Consider the following 17,853-nt stretch of genomic DNA (forward strand, 5'->3'; position numbering starts at 1 on the left):
AGACTAGGTGCATTTACACATGCATTTATGTTGCATTAAACTGAGCACTCAGTAATTTACTGTGCAGTAAACTGGAATAGGGTCAGCATCTACATGTGCAGGTGACCTGGGACTAGATTAAGTTCCAGGTAAGAGTAGCCTGCCATGTGCCTCTGTGATCACTAGGGGAAGCTCTGGCCTCTGATCACATGTCTGCTAGCACATGGCAGCCATTCTGAGGCCAGAGGCAGCTGCCAGAACTTGGCAGTTATCTTAAAAGCACAATCTCACCCTCTGATCCCTGCTCAGCCTCCAGGTGGGGAGGGAAGGGGGCTGAGCAGGGATCAGAGGGTGAGACTGTGCTTTTAAGATGTGCTGCCAGAGGGATGCTGTATGGCGGCAGGCAGGATCCAAGGTTCCTCTGGGGCTGGAGCTGGAGTTGGGGGCCAGATGCGGGGAGGCATGGTCACAGACTCCCCTGCATGGCCCTGGGCATCCAGTTACTGCTCCAGCCTCTCCATGTACCACCACTCCAGGATCACCAGCACTCCTACAGCTGCGCCTCCTCCTGGGGAGCCTCCCGGGTGAGGTCCTCCTCCCACCAAACCCTATAGTCAGCCACCCAGCCCCCCACTGCAACTATCAGCCACCAGAGCAGGCAAATGGCTCCAACAGCAAATAGCAAAACTGCTGAAGTGGTGCTGCAGGCCCCTGTGCCCTCTCCCTTGTGTCCTGATGTTGGCCTGCTGAGGCAAGAGACAGAAGGCTTTTGTGAGGGTTTGCAACATTTCAAAGATAAGATGCCCTGGTCCAGGGGCCCTGCACTGCCTGGCCTCATATTGGAGGTTGGCTGCGTGTGGGTGCCCAGGGACCATGCTAAGCTACACGGGCAGGCCTGGGCCCAGGCAGCTGCTGCCTGAGCCCCCTATCCTTGCTTACTCACAGGGGGTTGGCTTCACGCCACCTGTCTCCCCTGCCTCCACCCAGCACAGGCCAGATCAGGATGCTGACAGCACCAGCTGCTGCACCACCAGCCCCAACTGACCCCTGACCCACACCTGCAGACCCACTGCTATGCCATACTGATGCCCAGGACCTGGAAAAAGCCTAACTGCACACAGAACTTTGGAGAACTGTGGTGAGGGGCTGGCCACACCCCTGCCCTCCGCATTTCAGACCTCTCCAGGGAGGCTCCCAGGGTTCAGCCCTCAGCCAAAATGCTGCTGTGCCATGAGCATGCCCCTACTATGTGTGCTGTGGTTGGTGGTTCACAATGGGCTTTTTGTGCAGGCAGAGGGCAGTCCAGGCCACTACACCCTGCTGCTGATGATCCTGCTAGTGCCCCAGGCACACCTGCACTCCTGGATCAGGACCCTGAGCTACAAAGGTATAGAGGGCAAGCCCAGACTGCTCTGCAACCTCTGCCACTGCCTACAGGGCTATCTATCACAGCACGTTCCTGATCCCAGCTGCCAAGGAGGAAATTGCCACTGGGACTGACACCTTTTTCAGTATGTGAGAGGCCTGTTCTCACCCAGCTACAGAGACACAGCCCACTCAATAAAGTTCTGAGCTGTGTCTCACCTCTCTGTGTGCTGTGGGGAGGAACCTGCGACCAAGGTAGGTGGATTGGGGAAGTATGGGGGGACGGGGCTGGGCCTAGGGCCAGGGCAAGGTGTAGGGGCAGGGACAGGGATGGGAACTGGAACTGGGAGGGCCCTTCCCCCAGTGTGAGACTTACCACAGATCCGGGGCAGGCAAGGCTGGCAGCTTGGTGTAGGGCTCCCCATGTCAGGCAGCATTTGGCTCCACCTGGTGTCTATGGCCTCTGCTGGGCTGAGGGCCAAAGCCAAGCCAAAGTCCCACTTCTCCCCCCAGGAGAAGTTGGTGCTGCTGCCAACCAGCAGTGGTGTGGCTGGCCACTTTTCATCAGCAGTTTCAGGGTAGGGCAAAAGCCAAGCCAGCTGCTGGCCAGGGCTCCCTCAGGGAAGCCAAGGCAGGAGTTCAGGATGGAGAACTGATGGCCTGAGGTCCCCTCTTCCAGAGATATTAAGGTGGGGCATAGGCACAAGTGCCCAGGGCACCAGAATATGGGTCATCTCCCACATGAGAGGCATGGTCCTGAGGGCCTGTAACAGGGAACCCTATCCCTGTTACCAAGAGACAGGGTGGCAGTGTTCCCTATAAGGCGGGCGCGTGCATGGCCGCACACAATGAAAAATCTTGCCATGCATGAAGTTTTACAGGCCGCGCACCCGCCCAGAGAAGAGCTTGATGTTGAGTGCGGCAGAGACACCAGAGCCAGCATGGGACACTTAAGTAAGCTCCTCACTGCAGGGCAGGCAGCAGCTCCTGCCCAAGACAGGGACGGGGACAGGGACAGGGACAGGGACGGGGGCTGGTGCAGGCTCCTCTGACTCCAGGGAACAGCTCCTCCCTCCAAGGGCAAAATCGGCCCCAAGAAGGCCTCCCTGTTACAGTGTAGCAAAACCCGGAGTTTTTCTTTTTTAATACAAATATATATTATAGATATGCAGTCCCTTCCCTTCGCCAATTATTTCTGGCTTTTCTTTCTCTCCCTCTCTATTCCCTATAGACAAGCATAAGCAAGCTCAGACTTAGGATAAGCTTTAACATTTTTATTTTGGTAGCAAGTTTTTGATTTTGGATATCCACTGTTTTATATTGTATTATTATTAGGTTTGTATTGATTCTTACTGTTGTATATTGTATTATTATCATTTTCGTATTGATTTTTATTGTTTCATATGGATATTGTACGGTTTAGGCCTGTGAATGTAAGTGAACCAAAGTAATATCAAGTTTCCATTTTGTATGTCAAGTCTCCATCTTCTGTCGTCTGCCCGGGCATCCCCTGTGTTGCAACTGTATAAGTCACATACCCCTCCCATGTAAATTGGTTCCCGGATGAATGAGAGTGTTTGGGAATGATTGAAATAAAATGGTAGCAGGCCTCTACTGAATGGCCTGTAATGACTAGGCCATCACCTCGCATTGATTCATCCAGGAACCACAGACCTCACCCAGGAACAGAGACAAGAACCCAGCATTTGAAAGACAAAAGACCCTGCAGAACCAGCAACTCTACCATTGTACCCCACCATTACAGACACCCGAAACTGCATATCCCTGCATGGACCACACATGCTCAGTACACCAGGGGCTGATCCTTGCCTGGGCATGCCTCCTGTCACTAGGGTCACACAAGGTCTGCCACTATAAAAAGGGGCAGTGAAGACAGACCCAGTGGGATGCCCTCTCCATCTGAACCAGCACCATGCCACACCACCTATCCACCAAGAGGCCTTGCCAGTAACCCCCCTTCTGGACAACACCTACTGGACAAGGACCCCTTTCCAGCATGGATAGGTAGTTATCACCCCTCCCCCCCCACTCCCCAACCCCCTCTTCAACCAAGGACTTGGACTCTGCTTCTCTTCCCTACCTGGACTCCAGCCCTTCCACTGAGTCTCTTTCTCCTGCTGCCATTGTGAATACGTGTGTGTGTGTGTGTGTGTGTGTGTGTGTGTGTGTGTGTGTGTGTGTGTGTGAACCAATAACTTCCTGGGGCTGTGTAGTGTGTTGTCTGTGTAATAAAACTGTTATTTGGACCCCTAAGTTGGGTTTTGCTTTACTATGGTTTGGCCCTGCTCCAATCTCTGCTCCTCACCCCTCTAACATCTATCTCATTTCTTCTTCTCCTGCTTCTGGCTCACTGCCACCTCCAACACCTGTCCTGAGCTCCTCTCTGCCTCTAAACCCCCTGTTTCTTCCCCACTGTCTTTTCCTTTTCCCTTGTGCAAGCAGGTTTCTGCCTCAGTTTCTTTCCTGGCTGTCTCCTCCTTGCCACCACTTATCTGCCCCCCCTCCCAATATCTCACCTGTCTGCCTCAGTTTCCTACCCCAGTCTACCTTAAGTAAACTCAGGCCTCAGGTCTTCAGCCTGCTCCTCTGTAGTCCACCAGTTCTAATCCTGGTTCTGGCAACTTTAACTCTCTATCTTACCTGAACCTTCCTGCAAGTCTCCCAGGTAACCCAAGCACACACATACACACTGTACCATCCAAGTTAGGAACTTACCTGTGTGTATGTGTTGGTGGGTTGTATGTGTGTGTGTGTGTGTGTGTATATATATATATATATATATATGGCATTGTGTGCATGATATATGAATTAGTGATCTGTGTCTAACTTGTAGGGTGTATAGTGTATGTGCTTAGGTATGGTGATAGGTATGCATGTGCCTAGGCAGGTTTGGATGTGTAAGTGCCTGAGCTGGTAGTGTGCATGTGTATGCACCTAATTGATTTGTGTGTTTGTATATGTACATTTGTGTCACACCCTCCTGTCTAACAGCACAATATTGACATCCTGGGAGTTGGCCTGACCCCACAGGGCTACAACAGGGCCCCAACAAACTGATGATTATAGCCAGTCACAGCCACCCACTGGGCCTGCAGGTCCTTGGCCTTCAAACAGCACTGGCTCCATGCATGCATCCCAGCATCCAGGGCTTCATAAACGTGGACATTCTGGTAATCACCCTGGACAAGCTGCCTCCTTGCCCCACAGCACCAGAAGGGTGTACACCTCCTTCCAGATCCATTTGGTACCCCTGGGGCTCCAGAGAGAAAGGTACACATGGATGGGGCCAGAGCTGAACATAGGGAAAGACAAGGATATCATGCTCCATGCTGGCTGACTCAGGCCCCACATGGCTGGCCCTGTGATGCCAGCCCTGGAGGCCTGGAAGCAGCACCCCAAACAGGAGTACAGCCAGGGAGTCGCAAAGCTGGAAGTGCCACCTTTGTCACAGCACAATGTTTTAATGCCAGACAAAAGTGTATAGATGTCCTCATCACTTGTCATGAGATAAAGCCCCAAAATATTTGTGCAACAAGACCTACTAATAGTTTGTTCCACAGTATCATTGGATTCTCTGGTGATATCTCATAGAACTAATGGACCCATTGCTCCATGCACTTCTTCGCCCCAATCCTGGCCCCTCTCTAACTGTGTCTGGCCAATCTCATCCTGATCACAGAATTTGACTACCCAAAGGTAGCTGATCTCATTGCCATCTGGGTCAAGCTGAAGAATCAGTCAAGCCAACAAAACAAGATGGTATATCACTGGATCCCCAAGGAAATGGCATTCCAGGATCATGACCATGACTGAACCAAGCTGTGCTCCAAGTGCAAGGTACTGAGATAACAGTTCATGAAGACATGAGAAAGCAACTGCATGTCAGGTACATGCAAGGTCATGTGCACCTGCTACAAGATACTCTCCCACATCGTTGTAGTAAATGACATTGTCAGGTCTTAAAACATGTTGGGTCCAGCAGCCCCTAGCACCACTGAAGAGCATAGTAAGAGCTCCAATCCAGCTGTGACTGAACACACGCAGCCCTCCTAGGCCAGCACAACAACCTGGACAATGAGAGAGATAAGAGATTCGCCACAAGAGCTGCACAGACACTGAAGTGGACCTGTCCCCAATTTCCAGAAGATCAATAACTTTAGATTCTTGCCTTGTTCCTCCCAACCCCCACCCCACCTGAGAAGGCAGCGGATTGACATAGGCAGTCCTGCAAACAACAAATTTGGGCTAGATAAAGCCGCTTATTACAGGCAGAGTGATGGAGTGAGTGAGAGAGCAAGGGAATGAGAAACAAAGCAGCTGTTAAAGAATCACATCTCCCATTTGGATCTGTTAAGGCATCAGATCTCCCACAATCAGAGCAGACTACCATGGCAGTTCAGGTTCCCCTGTAAGTAGCCACAGATCAGGGCTGTATTGTTTCAGACTTCTTAAATGATTATTAATCACACTGTCCCAGGCTCTAAATGCTGAAATTATACCCAAAGGGCAATTTTGTACTCCCTCTGGTCCCTAGTACTGATAATCTCAGTTCATGCAATCAAGGGTTGGTTAACTATGGGGAACAGATGTGTTACAGGGTGGGTTGATGGTCCTGAGTCAATGCAGGATGTCGGGGGAGGATTGCAGGTGGCAGCATTTGTTATAGTGGAGGTCTCTTCACAGCAGCAGTCTGCCAATCTCATTATGCAGCAGGAGGGGGTACTTGCTCCCTCTAAGCCATGTAATGTCAGCCATTCTTAAGCAGTGAAGCAGCTACTTGTCTAAAGCCTTTTTGAGTTATTCGCTAAAAGCTAAGCTGGGGTCAGATCGATAGCACCTCTTATCTTGTCCCAGTCTCAACACACAGATACTACTTCAGATCCTTCCAAATGTTCTTCCTTCAGAAATATTCCAGTAATTTCCCAGGTACTGAGGTTAGGCTACCCAGTCTGTAGTTCCTTGGGTCCTCCTTTTGGCCTTTTTATAAAAAAGGGGCACTTCCTTGAGCCTTTTCTGTCCTCTGGTATCTTGCCCATCTCCCAATCATGATGATCATTGCCAAGGGCTCCAAGATCTCTTTTGCCAGTTCCTTCAGTCCCCTGGGGTGAAGTGCATCTAGCCCTATTGACCTGAATTTATTCAGAACCATCCAAAGTTCTATGATTGTCTGTCTTGTCATCTCCTCCCTCAGCTTGTCCTCCTCCTTATCCAAATTATCCTCACTGGGTGTCTGGCTGAAGCTTAATTTTATTGTCAAGCCTGAGGCAAAGTAGCTGTCAGGTAGTTTTGCCTTCCTTGCATCTTCCATTAAGAGTTCCCCCTTGCCTAGTTACTAATGGACCTACCGTTTCCTTGATCCTTCTTTTCTGGCCAACACGCTTACAGAATCTCTTCTTTTTGTCTTTATCTCCTTTGCCAGGTGTAGCTCATTCCTTATCTTTGCATTCCTGATTTTGTACCAGCAGGTTTAGCTATTTCCTGGTATGCTTCCTTTGTCACCTGCTTATTTTTCCATTGCCTATATGCTTTCAACCTGCATTTGAGGCATCCTACAAGCATGAGCAATACACGCCCCCTGTGGCTGGTGGGGCATGGCAGCACTGGCAGTGGCAGGAGCATGGCAGCGGTGGCGGGAGCGCAGCAGAGGTAAGTGGGGAGTTCCCACAGCCACTGCCGGCGCTGTCAGTGGCAAGGGGGGAAAACAATGAATTGCAGTTGGCAACAACCCGCAGATGCTGCCAGTAGCATTGGTAGCAGCCAGCGGCCAGCAGCAATCTCTGACCACCAGCAGCGTCTGATGGTGGTAAGGGAGAGGGTGACAACCGGCAACTGCCCACAGACACCACCGACACAGTTGGTGGTGCCTCTTCATAGGGGGTGCACCTCCTACCTTTGCCATTTCCTACAAGATCCTTCTGCAGCCACATTGGGCTCCTGCTATTCTTTTTTGTGCTTCCAATCAGTTCCTAATTCTTTTCAAATGCTGAAGCTTCCAGGTCATCTTATTTATTCCCACACTTTTCCTATTTGTATAAATAAATTGGATGCATCTTGGACTCTGACCTACTTGCTTCTCTTTTGCACATCTTATTGTGACTGTGTGGCTCTCTAGCCCTTTCCCAGAGTTGACTTGCTTCTTCCAGTCTTTTCTTCTCTGGACTGTTTATGGCATGCACCAAAATACAGATGCCACCTCCATAGTGGGCTCAGGTGAATCAAGATGACACAGTCCAGGGCCCTGGCATCCTGTGCTTATAGACCAGGGGCACCAGGGTTCCAGTACAACAGACTACACACTGCAGACCTCCCCTACCATCTTCAATTGGCCTTCTGCCTTTCGTAGGACCCCACAGAGCATAGGGGTCCTGTCCATACTCCCTGGTTATACAATATGGCTGTTTCCCTAATGGCTGAACAAGCAAGATTCCCACTTCTCCAGGTCCCTAGGGAGCACAAGAGAGAGTGAATTTACCATACTTGATAGTCTGAAAAGTGAATGAGCCTGCTGGACGGCCTTGCAAGCTGCAACTTTCTAAGGGAGTTCTTCATACTATCAAGGCAACAGCAAGGAAGATAATGAACTTCTCTACATCCGCCTGTATTTTCTGGGAAAATACTTGAAAACAGTGGCAGTGGCATCCTAAGACTAAATGACAGGCGAAGGATATAGTCAGAGACTAATCTTTCAAGCAAAGGAAGATCCATGCCTGCACAAAGATGGATATTCTGGCTTCTATGGTGTAATGCAGCTTCTCCTGGATCACGGAGGCCAGATGATGGAGGGAGGAAGAGAGTATACCACTACCAGTTCTTGGACATGGGCAGGCATGCTCCATGGGCTTGGGAAAAGAAAACCAGAGGAGGAGAGATGCTCTGGCTGGCAGCCAGAGCATCTCCCTGGAGGATTAAGCCTCTATGTCTGCCAGTTCACACTTCTGGGCTGTTCATCACAACACATTGTTGTGCTACACTTTTTTTTTTACTACTGGGATTTTCTGGTAGCAAAATTTGCACCCAGCCTACAAATCTGAAGAACAGGTTATGTTTTAGTGTGCCAGGCATGCCACAGACAGGGCACCACACGCTACATGTACCTCCATGTCTGAAGCCAGCCCTATGTTTTAGAAAGGGACAGAAATTCCAACACACGCCTGTGTTCAGTGCTTCCTACTGGCTAGCTCTCGGTGCCCAGTGAGGAGGCTCTCCCCATCAGTCTCCAAAGAAAGTTAATTTCCTCTATTGACTCTAGAGGGAAGTTCGGTGTCCAGCCCTGCTTCCTTGAATCCCATCCCTGGGGCCAGAAGCGTTCTGCAGCTATAAGCTGAAGGAACCTTAGGGTGCATATAAATATAACATTTGAAACATGCCAAAGAAGAATAGTGCTCTTAACATTTGAAATGCAGGGTTTCAGCTGCAGATGGGCACGCATTCCCCTACCACAGCTTCCAGAGGGCATGATTTACAACTGTCACAGCTGCATGAGTAGCAATCAGAAGATCTCCCAAAGGAACTGCCAGTATGCTTCTATAGCCACCATCTCCCAGTGTGCGTCTACATGTGATATTAATTTGATGTCAGCTTACTGCACAATAAAATTCTGTGCAGTAAGCCCTCCTGGGAGGACATCTACACATGCTCTCTCTTGAGACCAGGTTTGCTCAGCCCTGCTCTGACCCCGTGCAGCAGCCAGGGGGAGTTCCAGGCTCCCCTCAGTACTAGCCTGGGGGCTGGCAAGAGGCATGGACCAATGCCAATGGCCATAGGGCCAAGAAAGCTTTGCTGTCTGGAATGGTTTAGACAGGGATGTTTAGGAGGGATGGCTTAGGCAAGGGTCTGGACTGGGTGACTTCCTAAGGTCCCTCCAGTCCTACTTTGCTATGATTCTATGATTGTACCTGCCTAGTGCTTTACCAGTCCCACAGTGCCACAAGCTATACCAAGTGACCAGGATGCAAAGAGCCCAATGCCTGCAGCACTGGGAGTGCCAAAAACCAGCAGTAGTGCTGGGAGGGGAGCAACAGCAGCCTGGGTGCAGGGAAACCATCAGAAACAAGGGAAAAGTGGGTAGTGTTTCATTGTGGGATGCCTGGAAGATAAACCTACTGTCTAGATGTAAGGCAGAATGAAATATCAGGGTACACAGTAGTATCTGCTCCCTCCAGAACATTTTTGTCCCATTTGTATCTTTGTACACTAGACTTTTGAAACATTTCAACTGTACTTTGAGGCAACTTGAATTTTTATTAATATTATGCCTGAAAGAAAGAAAATGCTTCTGAAAATATATTTCTTTCTTTCTTTTCTGACAATTCGCTGCGGACCGGCAAATATATTTCTTTCTTTCCTGGCAACTTGCTGCGGACCAGCAACCAGTGGCTCGCAACCGGCACCTGTCCGCGGCCCACCACTTTGAGAAGCACTGGGTTACAGGATTAACATGGGACGGAGTAGTGGGGCCAGGGGCGTCCCCCGGGGACACCTGAGCCCGTTGGGGTGCAAGACCCCGAAGGGGAGCAGTGGAGGCCAGGCTAGCCGTGGCAAGTGCCCGAGCCTTCCAGCACTCGGGCTGACGCTGGGTGCACAACCCCGAGCACCGAAACCACACCCAGGCGCTCAGAGTCTTTGGAGCAATGGCGGCCAATCCATCAATCAAATACGCTCAAGACAGGCCTGCGGTGCCTACGGCCCAAAAGCACAACTCGGGAAACCTGGAGCGGGAGGTATCGGCTCCTCGTCCCGCTCCCGTGCAGGGACGCACCTCGCGGGTCCCCCCGCAGGCCCCGGGCCCTGCAGCATCACGCACCCGCCCCGCTAGAGCAGCGCACAGGCGCTACACCTGGGCTGCGGGCCCCGTCGGTTCCAGCCCGCCGGAAGGGCCGGCCCGGGCCTCCCACCTCTTCAGCTCCAGCCCCTCACGCCCGGGACCTGCCACCCAGCAGAGGCTTCCAGAGCCCAGACAGAACACACCACCTCCGAGAAAAAAAAAATCCTTCTTATTGCTGCATGTGAACAGAAAAGCCTTGACCCTTGGGATTACCAGATACTTCTCACATTCAGATACTCAATATGAAGGTTAAAGTGACACCCAGTGAATTATGAGTTGCATATTCTAATTTAATATTCTACCCCTAAGAAAACAAGCCACCTATTCTCCAGTTGTGACTTCAATATCAAAACCTATTTTGGATGGATCTTAAACTTCCTTCTAACTTTTGCTTTACTCCTTTAAAATCAGTGGTTATTTCATTTTTTTCCTCCATGCAAGCAATTACTATAGATATATAAACCAAACAACCCTCTCTGTTTGAACAGCTCATCATGCAGAGTCCATAACTGGGAAGACAGACAAGTGAGAGAATAACTTCTTGTATTATTATGTCTCTCCTTTCTCAGTGCCTTGATTCCTAGCTAAAAAGAATTCAAAAAATATAAGAGTGAAATGTATACAATACTCACTGTTGGTTAGCTGAAGAACAAGTAGGACAAGAAGCCAAAGCAGCTGAGTGGAGAGGTGCCCCTTCACTGGCATCATGCCCCTCATCCCTGCTGGCACTGCCCTGCATGCACCTCACACTCTGCCAGGGCTTCTCTGTGTCTGACAAAGAATACAAAGCAGGGGGAGGAAATATAGAGATTCACAGGCTTGCATCTCTGCAGGGAGGAGCCAATAGAAACAACCTTCACCTTTTTAGACATTATCAGGGGGTTTATCTCCAATGTTTCATGGCTAAAACCTCCAATAAAATAGTAAAACACTGCCTGTGACCATATATGAGAGACAGCTCCGCTTCTGATGTCACATTCGCTACAGTTCCAGATCATCATGCAGCCGCTCTTTCTGGTTTGGTGCAGGAACATTGCATTTACAGTCATGCTTTTTCTAAACATCTCTAGAATATATCAAATATTTAAGCAGAGAAAGGTGGAAACCATACACCCAAATTAGTTTTATCTATGTCAAAAAAGAAACCCTCCATAATACTGAGTTAAAGACTGAGTTTAGAAAACTCCAACTTCTGAAAATCAGGAAATGAAATTTTAAAGTGTTTCACATTTTAAAACTTTGAAAATCAGGAAATACAGGAAGGTGTCAGGACATACCTAATGGATGATCAAGAGCGGTTTCCACCAACTCTGAATTAGCGTATTAAAATGCAGGAGCAATTCTCTAAATCTGTGTGGGGTATCTGCACTTAGCTGGAAGAGCAGTGAAGGATGAGACTTTAATGCTGCATAAGGGAAAGCACAGTCTTATATGTGCTTCAGGATGAAAAGTTTATAAAAGGGAGTAAATAGCATTATAAAATTTAGTAGCTGTGGTGTTCCTTCTGTGGAGCAAGTTAAGTGTTGGATCTTAGTATGGTTGGAAGCAGGTCCTATCCAGTGCAGGTCAAAGGCAGAGGGAGAATATACATACTTTGGACTTACTTGGCTACCAGTCAAAAAAGAGAAACTTAATGCTGTATTGGCATATATCTAGACATTTTATATCCTAATTTTCACAAGTTTGGTTTGCTTTTTTTCTGAACACAGCATTCGGTATGCACATCAAATACCACCGGACACATTTAATTCTGTGGACAACAACATTTTCTGTTTCCTATGTGTTTTCCTTTTCATTTCTTTGTTTTCTTCTCTTACAGGAGCACTCTTATCTACACAAGTTAGGGGCCATGTAGGCAGATGCATATATCACACAGATCTGCAGTTCTGTTGTATAGCAGATCCTTAATAGCATCAGGATACAATGTTATTCCTAGGGGCTTCTTCCCTCTCCTAGATATTTAATAATAGTGGATTAAGATGGTGCAATGACATGTTTGCGATGAGGACAGGTGACAGGGCTGGTAAGAAAAGCCACCTCATTTTTCCATGTCTCACACTCCTGACTGGTCTATAACTTAGAAAGCACAATAGTATTAAGTGGGTTGATGAACACCTTCTGGGACCATGTTTTCCTATCCCCCCAATCTTTTTCTCCCACAGTCCTCCAAACAATATATCCCTCGGGACACTGTTTGCAGGTCACCTTCTCCTTGCTTTCTCACTAAACAATTATCACTGTAGGAGACACTGAATTCTAAACGTTTCTCTATGTTCTCAGAAATGCTGTATACCGACTTGACAGGAAATGGCTTTCTTGCGTGTTACACACTTCCTTGGCCATGTAGCTCAAGCTTATATCAAACCAGGTTCTCTATTACAAAAGAGCCCCTACCTTTGTCTCCTTCACCTCAGCCTTCCCCAGCCATGCATCTGCCTGGTCAAGTCAAGTCTCTCTATATTATCAACCTTCACCCCTACCCCTGACTAATTCCTCTTTCTGCCAAACACTTACAATGATGATGTCTACCATAATCTTGTAATTCTTGGTTTTCAGAGATTTAACTTGGCTTACTAGCTGCGGCCAAATTTAAATTATGGCCCATATGAGCAGGTGTAGGGAGCAGAAAGAGGCCTTAAAACACATTAAGCAAGCATGGGCTCCTCACCTCCAGGAACATGCACAGGGGTCATGGAGGGATGAGGTTGCATCTCTCTATTTCCCTGACCAGCCAGTGTAGGACACAAGGAGAGGCATGGTGCCAGGTAGAAGGTGCTGGAGGGTGGAGCCTGCACACTGCCACTGCTGTCCACTGCCACTGCCATCCCCTGAGCATGGGGCAGGGGACTGCTGTCCTCTTAGCAACAGGCACAGCTCACTGCTAGAGCAGGGCCGGAACAGCCTTGGGGCTCCTCCTGCACCTGGATCAACCCGGAATGGTAGTGGAAGTCATGGAAGTGGGGAGTGTCCAAACCACTGCATCCCCTCTGGATCTACTCCTGTCTCTGATTTTACCTGGCTTTGTGGCTCAAAGACTTTCTGCTGCAGTACTGTGGGGTACTAAATGTTTTTATTTAAGGGTAAGGTTACACTGTAACAGGGTGATAGTCACCCTGTTCCTTGGTTCATTGTCACAGCTGAAATTATGTCTGTGTGATAAAGGTGCTTGCTGAAGTGAAGACTCTATGAAGATTAGACAAAGTGGTTTTTTTCTGTATTTGTTTAGATATTAAGCTATATGTTGTTGCTAAAAGCCTAATTAAAGTCTAAGATGTAGTGAGGCCTTGTATAAAGTAAGGCCTAGTAAATTTAGCAAAGCTTTGAAGTAGTAAGGCCCTGTGGTGTAGTTAAAATTACCTTATCAAAGGAATGCAAGGCTTGTACTGCTAATTGGTCAGTCTAAGGACAGCTGAAGTCAAAGGAATCTGAGTGGTTGTACATTATCAGAACCATTCAGAAGCTTTAAATTGGCCGGAATATCTAGAAACCATTCAGAAGGAAGTTACAGCTCTGTGAAAAGGATTAGTTAGCTGTTGCCTGCATCAGTGGGCCCGTGGACCTCGAGAAGCCCAAGGACTGCATTCTAGGGTCCTTCCCGGTACCCCTTTGGACAGTGTCGTTCAGGGATGCCTGACTTCACTGAACTTTGTGGAAAGAGAAGCTCGCTGTGTATCAGGCATCAGAGGGGACTGCTGATAAGTTGCTGATGCAAATTGCTTTTGTCTGTCATTGTTTGTTTTGTTACTACATGTAGTTGTGTTTTTGTTAAGTCAATAAACCTTTCTTACCTTTCTACCCCCATCATACTCACAATCCTGAACCCTCTGCAGGTGGCTGGGACAGTTCCTCTCACAAGAAGTGGGGGAGCCAGTTCATGGAAAAGGCAGTGACTGGGACATGAGGTGCAGCTGTGCCTCTTTCCATACCGGGTGAAAGAAATGGAGATGAGGGTTCGGGGTCTACAAAAGAGGGGACACGATGGGCAGAAGTTTGCCCCTTGGGGAACACAAAGAGATGTGAGAGAGCATGGCCAGCATGGTCAGAGATGGATCTGAATTGAGAGCCAATGCTGAGGAGTCTAACTCACCGGGTGAAGAAAACCATGGTGAGAGATTGGTGACAGAAAGGATGCTAAAACCATGAGCACTTATGTGGTTGTTCCAATGAGGGAAACTCCTTGTAGGGCTGAGGTAGGGAGTGGGGACCAGCAAAGAGAGGAAGAGAAAAGGGAGAGGTTATAACATAACTTCCCTGTTTTTCAACCAAGTGAGAGAGAGGGAGTTAAAGCCATGGACCCAGAGAAAAATGGCCACAAACTGCCATTATAATGAGAAATCTTAATAAAACTATTTTTTTGTTTTCTTTAATAGCAGGGTGATTGATTGTGTGATATCCCAGGGATTAACATCTCTTTTTTTTCTTCCAACAACAAAGGCGTGGCAGAAGAGTCCCTGAGGGGAAGAAGTAGTTGATCTCCTCTACCCCGGCTTCTCACACATTACACTTTGACCATACGAAATCTGTGGAATGGTAAGCAGTGTCAAAATTAGAACATGCTGTGAGCAGTCACACACATTAAGGGTTAATAAGAAGATAAAGATCTTTGAGCAAAAAAGCTGAAGCAGCATATATAAAGCAGTAGATCTAGAAACCTATCAAAGATGACTTCCTAATTGGCATAACTTCAGAAGCGGAGAGCAACCCATGGTAGCACAAAGCTGTAAGAACAACAGAAAAAGCAGCCAGAAAATGTGAAAAGGAACTGAGGAATCAGTTTAGTGTCTACATAAATGAAGAGGGAAGCTTGACACATTACAGAATGGCAGGACTGCCACTGGTAGAGGTATGGCAGAAGGAAGAAGGAAGAATCAAGCAAGACTGAAGATACTGTTAGAAGATGGAAGAAACTAAAAGAGAAAGATTAAACTGATCCAAATACCATACTGATCCAAATACCTCCCACAGTCTGTATCAATCTCACACAAAAACCCCAAATTAATTTATTCAGTTTATTTTAAATGTTAGGATGGACAATAATAGGTCTACAATAATAGTTTTGGACTCCAGAAGGGCTAACTTTGAAAAAACATGGCGGGAAAAAAGCAGGTCAGGGCACAGTCCCAGACCATGCCCTGAGGCAACCGGAGGCTCGCCGGCGAGCATTTCCCCAACTCCCCCTTTCTTCCCTCTGCCCTCCGTTCATTCCCCCAACTCCCCATTGTTTCTTCCACCCATGTTCATTCCCCACACCGCCCACTCATTCCCCCCGATCCCTGCTCACTCTATCACCCAGCTGTAGCCCTCTGTACTCACCAGCAGTAGCAGCAGTGGTCGGGGCCACTCAGAGCCTCATTGCACAGCTCCACTGCACAGGTGGCTGCAGGGCTCAGCCCCAGCCACCTGGAAACCATGCTGCAGTATCCTGAGGGTGCAACCTGGCTCAGCAGGGCACTGTGCACTGTCTCACAACTCTGGGCCACATGGGCTGAGTGGTGCTGAGCCACAGGTGACAGCTGCAGCACCCATGAGCTGCCAGACAGTGGAGAGCGACCTGCAAAGCCATGCTGCAACTAGTCCATGTGGGGGTTAAAGGTTCAAAATGTGAAAAGAAGTTCTCCAAAGGGGGACACCAAGCAAAGTCCCCTGGGCTGCACCCCCTGGTCCTCAAAGGCATCTAAGGAGACAGTGGATGCCGCCCACTTGTGCTATGCCAGGAAATGTGCCCAGACAAGTGAGAGTAAAGCAGCCCCACAGTCTCCAGGGACCTTCTTGGCTACAGCCTCCTTCCTGTTCAAGTACAGAGCCCACTTGGCCAGGGCCAGGAAAAGGTTAACCAGGAGGTCCCGGGACTTGGTGGGGCCATGGATGGGGTGACCAAAAATAAAAAGGTGGGAGTTGAAATTAATCCAGAACCATAGGAGAAGGCTTTGTAAGTGGAGGTGGAGGGGCTGCAGCCTGACACACTCGAGGGCTGTGTGTATCAGGGTCTTTCTCTGCCCACAAAAAGGACAAGAGACCAGGGTGTCTGTGAAGCTTGCCACATACACACCTGTGGCAATGGCTCCATGGAGGAGTCACAAGCTGAGGTCCCCAGTGGCTTGTGGGATGAGGGTGGAGTACAGACTCAGCCACTGGGTTGCCCCAGCCATGCCCTCACTGAGCAGGTCCCGCCACTTGATGTCTGGGTGGAACGTGAGGGCAGCATGATGGATCGTGCAACACACAAGCATGTAGAGGTGAAGGCGATAGACAGTGGAAAAGTGGACCAGTCTGGTGGCCTCCAGCAAGCTCACGTGGTGCACCAGGGAGCTGCAGAGCTCTCCCACTCCTAACTAGAGTCTGGGGTCTGAGCCCCAGGATCAGGAGGAAGATGCCTGAGAACAGGCAGGGGTGAACTACTTGTAATTCTTGACTGCAAGTACACCCAGTGGCACACCAGCAAGGTACAGCTCAACTTGGACTGCTTGGGAGATTTTGACTGCATCCTTGCCACTGCAAGGGCACTGGCAAGGGAAGGCAAGGTGACCAAAAGCTACAATTCCCAGATCTATAGGCGAACCCGCAATTTCCTAGATGTCCTCTATACTTATGGGAGGGCACTGTTAGAGCTGGCAAACCCCACACTGGGCATTGAGATGCACGAGGCCCATGCTAAACCATCCACTCCACCCCCTACCTGAGCCATGAGCTCATTTAAAATCATAACCCTCAATGTCCATGGCTGCAAAAAGGGTCTCCAGAGATGCTGGGTGCTCTCCTTCCTTCAGGAGGCGGAGTACCCTGTGGTATTCTTGAAGGAGACCCTAATGACTCTGGCCCACAAGCCTAACTGGTGACTGGAGTGGGGAGGCAGAGCCTTTATTAGTCACCTCTCGGCCACCTCTTGCAGAGTGGTCACCCTGTTCTCCCCAGGCCTGCAGCAGGAGGTTCTCCAGGACGTTGAGGTGGTGCCAGGCTGCCTGCTGCAGAGAGGCAGTAAGAGCTTCGTACACTGGACAACCACCTTGCCCACCGTGCGTTTGTCTGCTCACGTGTCCAGCTCCTTCGGGAGATGGACCATGGCTTCTGCTTCTTCTATGCCCTGGAGAGGAGGCAGGGAGCCAAGAAGCACATCACCTGCCTTCTGGTGGTTGATGGCATCCCCTCACAGGGCCAGGTGAGATGCAGTGGTGCGTTCAAGCCTTCTATGAAGAACTCTTCTCCCTGGATCTGACCAATGCCAAAACCTGTCAGACCCTGTGGGATGTACTTCTGCAGGTCAGCACAGGCAAATGGGACCAGCTGGAGGCTCCTCTCACCTTGGCCAAGTTTTCAGCTGTCTTCTGCCTGATGGCTGGAAACAAGGCGCCAGGCATCAACGGGCTGACCGTAGAGTTCTACTGGGCCTTCTGGGATGTCCTTGGCCCGCACTTTGCTGAGGTCTGGGCCAAACCCAAAGGAAGTGGGCAGCTCCTATAACACTAGAGGGCCATGCTGACCCTCCTGGAAATAAAGGAAGATCCCCATGACCTGAGGAACTGGCACCCGGTGTCCCTCGTTTGCATGGACTACAAGGTGGTAGCTAAGGCCATCACGCTGTGCCTGAAGTCCAAGCTAACAGACATAATTTATCCTAACCAGACGTACACGGTGCCCAGATGTTCCATCTTCAACAACCTGTACCT

Source organism: Alligator mississippiensis, chromosome 4 (assembly GCF_030867095.1).
Source record: "Alligator mississippiensis isolate rAllMis1 chromosome 4, rAllMis1, whole genome shotgun sequence".
Classification (NCBI taxonomy): Eukaryota; Metazoa; Chordata; order Crocodylia; family Alligatoridae; genus Alligator; species Alligator mississippiensis.